At 39.1% G+C, this 7508-nt stretch overlaps 1 protein-coding gene and 1 pseudogene across 4 annotated transcripts in view; both read right to left on the minus strand.

Moving 5' to 3' along the window:
- CDK14 (cyclin-dependent kinase 14) overlaps nucleotides 1-7508 on the minus strand; it is an 819631-nt gene that overhangs the window by 382116 nt on the left and 430007 nt on the right. The gene's annotated exons all lie outside the window — the stretch shown is intronic.
- LOC102829506 lies at nucleotides 4101-4915 on the minus strand (annotated as a pseudogene).

Consider the following 7508-nt stretch of genomic DNA (forward strand, 5'->3'; position numbering starts at 1 on the left):
ACTCTGGCTGCACTTCTTCCAAAACAGAACTATTGGTTCTTTTGGCAGCCCATGGCACTTTCAATATTCTCCTCCAACACCATAACTCAAAAGAGTTAGCATTAGAGAACATTTTAATTAAACAATCCTGATCAAAGGGGGGGATGCAGAACAGAATTTCAAATTCTCACCAACACTAGATTTTCTGGAACCATGGAATTATGACCCTGAAATAATCTTTTAAATTTTACACCCAAAACATCCCGTAAAGTCTTCTTAAAACTGAACAATAGCTTAGCTTACCCATTAAAAAAAAAATAAAAAAAGTTTTGTCTTGAACATTAAGCACCTTTAAGAACTCTCTCTATGGAATCAAACTGACAACAGCAGCTCAAAAGCTCTGATAGAAACCTAAGAGGGCAGTGAGTCTATGCTAATGAGAGAAGAGCAACTCAGAAAAGGAGGGTAAGAAGAATGTAATCAAGATCATTTAATTGTATTGTAGAAACTGTTGAATTGGTGTGCTTTGCTGTGTATATTCTGAACAACAACAAAATAAGTTAAAGAAAAGTTCAAAGCAGTGTACTTTTCAGGTCCTACTGTTAAAAAACAACAACCAAACCCACTGCCATTGAGTGGGTTCTTACTCATAGTGACCCTGAATAATTTTTAAGGCTATAAATTTTTACAGGAACAGATAGTCTGATCTTCCTACTTCAGAGCAGCTGATGGGTTTGAACTGCTGACCTTGTGGTTAGCAGCCCAGTGCCTATTCTACAGCGCCACTAGGGTTCCATCAGGTTTCTTATTATAGATGTTATTGTTAAGTGCTATTGAGTCTGTTCTGACTCATAGTAACCTAATACAGGGTTTCCAAGGAATGGCTGGTGGGTTTCAACTGCTGACCTTGTGGCCAGTAGTCAAGTGCTTATCCTACAGTGCCAATCTAGGACTCCCCTAAAATATAAAAACCAGTGACTATTCTGTGCCTGTAATATAGAGGCAAAATGGATGAGGATTTATTGAGTGACTACAATCTGTTAGGTACTCTTAGTCAGGTAAAAGATAAAAAAAAAAAATGAATGGGGTTGAAGGCAGGCAGGCAGAGGAGAATGGGAACGAAACAGTAAAGGGAAAACACAAGTAGGCTTTTGCTGAGAGGAGGTTCCAGTGATTTCTGCTAATGATCTAATGATTTCAGCTCCATAAAACAATCAGACAAGAGCCCTCATGGAAATGAGGACTTTGATAAGGAAGTAATCTAGAGAAATGCTTGGGAACCTTCAAGTTGGGGTCTGGTTGATATGAGAACAGTTTTCATCTGGCTGTTTGCTTATGGAAAATAGAGAAAGGCAACAGTTCGAGAGCTAGAAGGCTGTTAATGCCTAAGAAAGTGATAGCTGGAAATGAAAATTGATGAAAAATTTTATAAAAACTATCTTACAGAGCCCCCAGGTCCATTTCTTTCAGACATCCAAAACCGGATTGTGATCACAGCTAACCTGAAGGTCATGTAATATATACCACAGAAAGAAAAAAAAAAAAAACTCTTCTGAAATGTCCTGGCACAAGTGTATATTTTTAAGGTTTCAGGAGATGAAAACAGACTATTATCATCTAATATTGAGCTAAGAGGTTTTCAGCTTTTTATAACAGTAAACGCCCATCTGAATCAGTGCAAATTAATGCATCAATTACTGAGGTAATTCAAGGAAAAAAAGGTTTCGGTCATACAGAATTATTGTAATAGCTTTTTTTTTCTTCGTTTTAATGTCTGTTGCACAATTTTTTTTTTTTCTGAATTATCATTGCCTATGCTTTTAGTTTTCTCATTTCTCTTGTCATCCGAATTGAGGTATCAAGTTATATTTTGGGTCTTACCACTATACTCAATACAGAATTAGTCAAATCTCTATATGAGGGTACACTGAACATACTGGGAATAATTTCAAGAATATATTAACTTCATGAAATAAACCATTAAAACCATCACTACAAAGAGTCACAGAGCTATCAAGTTGGAAAGGATCTAAGAGTCTGTATCTTCTATGATATTTGAATTCATTTTTAAATGAGAAAGAAACGGAAACCCAAAGTTCAGTCCAGTCTGCCTGCACTGTTTCTAATCCATTCTCTTCTTCCTGTCTTCATCGTCACTACCATTTCAGGCTCTCAAACTTACAGGCTAAGAAACACTGGAATCCTGTGGGCATCACTGTGAGGAAATCTGCCAATATCCTGGGATCTGAGATATATCACAGGTGTGGTGAGGGGGCTGGTGAAGTGGAGTGCAGAGCGGCTTGTATGCCTGCTGACTTTGGTGTTCCCATGCCCCTACAAACATCCTCTCAACATGCCCTTCTCTGCCACTTCCCACATTGTTGTTGTTGTTGTTGGTGGTGGTGGTGGTTGTGTGCCATCGAGTCGGTTCTGACTCATAGCAACCCTATGTAAGGCTTCTGAGAATGTGTATCTTTCTGGGAGCAGAAAGCCCCAACCTGCAAAGTAACTGGTAGATTCAAACTACTGACATTGGGTTAGAAGCCCAACTATGCTACCAGAGCTGCTTTTGTTGTTGTTTGTTGTCACTGTTAAGTGCCATCAAGTTGGTTCCGATTCATAGCAATCCTGTATAGGGTTTTTGAGGAGTGGCTGGTGGGTTTGAACTGCCAACGTTGTGGTTCAAACCAACCTTGTGGTCCAGTACATTATCCTGCAGCGCCACACCAGGACTCCTTTGTTGTTATTGAGTGTTGAGTGTCTTGGAGTTGGTTCCGATTCATAGCAACCCTGTATAGGATTTCTGAGGAGCAGATGGTGAGCTTGAATCAAACTTATGGATTCAAACCGAACCTGAAGTTCAGAGCATTAACCCACAGTGACACGCTGTCAAACAAGTTCTGATTCATAGCGACACTATGCACAACACTACCGATCACAATTATTGTTAGATTTGAGTCCACTGTTGTGACCACTGTATCAATACACCTTGCTGACAGTCTTCCTCTTTTCTGTTGAACCTCCACCTTCCTAAACATGATATCTTCTCCAGGTTCAAAGAATATGAGATGAAGTCTAGTCATGCCTCTTCTAAGAAACATTCTGGCTGTATTTCTTTCAAACAAATTTGTTTGAACTTCTGGCAATCCATGGTACTTTCAGTATTTTTTTTGCCATCACCATGATTCAAATGCATCAATTCGTTTTTTACTCCATCCCACTTTCTTTTAATTAATTAATTGGTTTATTTTTTAAAGTATGGAGGCTCAGGTATAAGATACAGATTTTTGTTTACGGTTTACAAAAAAAACACACAAAACCCTTTGCATTCCATAAAAACTGACAGAAAAGCACCTGGCCAGAACATCAGAATAGTCAGCAGTTCCTCCCACCCCACCGATCCCACAACATGGACTGCATGGAACAGGGGGATCTGCACAGGACAAAGGTGACACAGCTTCTCCTTGCTCCTGGAGTGGCCTCCTGTCCCCAGCCCCAAGCAACTCCCAAACATATAAGGAATCAATCAGGTTTTCACATTTTCTTTTTTCTTCTATCATGCACACACCACAGTTATTTCACAAGATTTTTTTGTTTTACATTTTTTACGCCAATGTAACAAAAAGGTGGGAAGGGGCGGGAAATGGCAGACAGTATATTTTATGTTTATAAGTGGAGGAGGGATAACAGGGAGTCGGTGGGGCGAGGTTAAACACAAAACACATAGACCCTATGGAAATACTGAGTTTTGATAGCAAAACGTGGTGGCAAGTAGACCTCAGAGACGAGAAGGGTGTTAACAGGCTTAATCCTGATGCGGCGCTGTGGGTTAATGCTCTGGACTGCAAGGTCAGTTTGAACCACAAGGTTGGAGGTTCAAGCTCACTAGCCGCTCCTCAGAAACCCTAGACAGGTTCTCTACTCTATGAATCAGAACTGACTCAATGGCACTTAACAACAACAACATTCTCAGGGAGTGATGGCACTGTGCTGTCCATGAAGAAAGTTGTTAAGTGACCTGTCAGAGAGGGAGGCGATAGGAAAAAAAGGAGCAGAAAATGATTTTCTAACAAAGGAACCCAAGGAGTGCAAGGCAGGGCCTTTTAGCATGAAGCAGAAGTTTAACATTGCTGCTTTCTCTTAAAAGCATCCCCTAAGTCATTCTTCAGGGCTTCATGTTTTGATTTGTATGCAAAAGTCTGCACAGACCTCAGTCCATTGAAGATGTATTTTGTTTTTCCAAAGTAGAGCTCTTATAGCTACTTCTGATTTTGTTTTTCATGTCCTTTACTGGGTCCAATATCAGCTAGTTGTGGGGAGCAGTTGTTCATAGTTTCATGTTTCTCCATTTGTCTGCCTCCAAGGTTCATGGCGCCGTGCCAGAGGCTGATTTGTTGGTTTGTAGCCATAGCATCACTGTGGAGGTCAACTTGTAATGGGCTGTGTGACCACTGGGTTTCTCCTGCACGTCCCCCAGGTGGATGGAAGTCCAGCAGCCTTTGATCTTCTTGGATCTACCTCCAGCCTTCTTTATGAAGAAAGAAAGCCACAATCCATATTCCAAAGGTAGACAGATGAGACACTGCTTTCAAAATACAGGTCTCAATACTGGTCAAAGCCATTGTTGGCTTCCACCTCTAGCTTTCTCAGTCAAGCAGATGACACATCCCATCTTCTAATGGAGGATCATACTTGTTACTCCACGGTCACTTATAGAAGTCCCCATCTCTGTTGTAGTCATACAAAGCATAATCCTTTCCCACCACCTTGTCTCTGTCAATTTTCAGTGGCTGGTTAACAGAAGCCAGGAGATCTTCACATAGGCCAGGGACCAGATTGATCAGGTCCCTGATGCTTTTTCTTTTTCTTTCTCGATTTGCTGTAGAGGCAAGTGCCTCTTTAAATGCAAGACACACTTCAGCTACTGATCACTCATGGTGGCGGTCCAGGCCCTGGCATTTGTCATTCAATTCTTCTATGGTCTTTCTTATTCACTGTCCAACTTCCACGTGCAGATGAGGCGACTGAAAGTAACACAGTTTGGGGCAGTCATACCTTAGTCTTCAAACTTACACATCATTGCTTGTTTGAATTTTTCACTATCCTTCTCTGCCACTTCCCATAACCTGTCCTAATTCCAATCTGTCCTCAATCTTTAGTTGATTGTCAAGAACAGAGGTCTTTCTCTTTGGTGTGAAGTTCCAGAAGATTCAGCTGAGCTCCTGATTTGAAGCCTAGCACTCTATCTGAAGCACCATAGTCCCTGGAGAGTTTGCGTCTGATTCTTGAGAGCACCCAGGGCCAGCACCAGGCCTAGAATGAGTAATGAGTTAACTGAATTGATCAGATGAGCTGACCTTGGAAGGAGGTGGTTATGCTCGAGACGCTTTAGAGATTGATCGATGACAATCTTATTCTAGGTGCTTATCCTACACGTATACACACAAAGACTTATGCACATGAATATTCAGTGTGACATTGTGGCAAAATACTAGAAACGGCCTCAATTTCCATCAGGGAACTATCTAAACAAATTATGGTACCGATTGTCAATAAAACCAGTAAATCTGTATGTACTAATAGAAAACCAACTTCAATATATTGTTAAAAGAAAAAAGCAAAGTAACAGCATTGAGAATACTTTGTACTAAGTGTCTTAAAAATTTGAGATTAAAATACATATACTATCTCTCTGGAAAGACATTAAAAAGAAAACCTGGTAAAAGTAATTTCCTGTGGGGAAAAGAATAAGAAAAAAAGGAGGGAGGACTTAATTTTCACCCTAACCGCCTTTTGTACTCTTTTGAAATATCTATTCGCACTTATATTATCTCTTGAAAAAAAATTAAACCATTGTTTTTCAAAGACAGTGAGAAAAGGGGTCAAATAAATCCACATGCAACCCTGTGCTGTCTCAGCATTCCCCTCAGGACTCCAGCCTCGGTTCTTTATAGTACGGTCCTAAAATAGCCATCTATTCTAAATGACAGGCTTTCCTGATGTGGCAGGGAAACTGGTGGCTGGTAGCAGTGACTTAATGACTAGGTGAAACTAGCCAAAAGAAACTATTATTTATATATCTTCACGACTACAACCAAGTTAGCTTCTAAAGCTCAGGCTTGTCTATGTAATAGTTAGCTGCAAAAAACCTGGGATAAACTTGCAAGAGCAATTTAAATCATCATTCAATTTTGTAGTTAAAAAGAAAAAAAAAACTTCCTTTAAGGGAAATTTACTTGCAGTATTAAACTTTTTATAAAAGAGTACAAAATTTATAAGATTTTCCTCAAATAAAAGTGACAAAACTGCCCTTGTAAGTTTAATTTTGCTTTAATTTTTACAATGCATCCATGGATGCTCCATTTCCACATCTAATGTAACCACAGGAAGGCATGTACCTTGAGATAATCAAGGATTAATGGGTATAAGTACATAGCAGGATATGTTTTAAGAAGTTCTAACTCAGAGCGAGCAGCCTGACAATCTCATTATCCTCACTTGTCAGCAAACATCCCACATGCTAGGTTTTACAGGACAAAGAGTGTTCACAGAAGAAAATCCCCTAAGACAGCAAAGGTTCTAAGAGAGCTGTCAGGAAATACAGTAAACTCATTCTGTGCTGAACTAGAAAAGTGTCCTGTCCTTTAAGAATTACAGACAGAAACTTTACATCTGAAAGACATGTCCTAGTTCTTTAGGATCTGTTAAATATACTTTAAGTATCCTCAGATAGCCAGTTCAAATAATTTGTCCTTTAAGACATTTAAAGCTACATTTGAAATCCAACAAGGCAGCTGAAGACATATTTAATTTATAAACGGCCTTTAAATCAAATTTGAGTTTCAGAATCATAAAATGCTTCCTATTTTACTATACACCTTTGACTGATCCTACAGTTTCTTCATTAAATATCTCATGAAAGGAGCAAAAGGAGGTTACTACATTTGATATATAAAAGTGGACATCAAAAAGTTCATAGACAAATTCCATTATCTTTTAATTCTACTCTCCCACGAACATATATGTTTAAAAATTAAATTTGATACATGTGGCATAAATGGTTTACATTTGTGCATAAAGGTTGGCAGTTCAAACCCAACAATGTCACAGAACTCTCATAAAATTCTTAAGTCTTCCCCTTCTAAAAGACTTCTCTTAGTTTCCTCCTTTAATTTTCTCATTTTCTGGGATCCCATTATGTACAGAAGTCACTTGTTCTAAAATATTAAAATTAAGTGATATAAATGGTTAGTTTCCTCAGTGAACTGCTTGAGAGCAACCAAAAAGACATATGACATATTAAGTTATTTCATTATCTGGAAAAGGAGGCTTCTGTGAGGATTAAGTAATGTATTACATGCTAAATGCTCGACACAAGGCTGACAAGAGCACCAATCACTAAGGCTTACCAACCATCATCATCACTATTCCTATCCTTTATCCATACCCACACACCAACCATCATCATCACTATCCATAGCCTTTATCCATACCCACACACCAACCATCATCATCACTATCCATAGCCT

This window comes from Chrysochloris asiatica, unplaced genomic scaffold (assembly GCF_000296735.1).
Source record: "Chrysochloris asiatica unplaced genomic scaffold, ChrAsi1.0 scaffold00010, whole genome shotgun sequence".
NCBI classification, from domain to species: Eukaryota; Metazoa; Chordata; class Mammalia; order Afrosoricida; family Chrysochloridae; genus Chrysochloris; species Chrysochloris asiatica.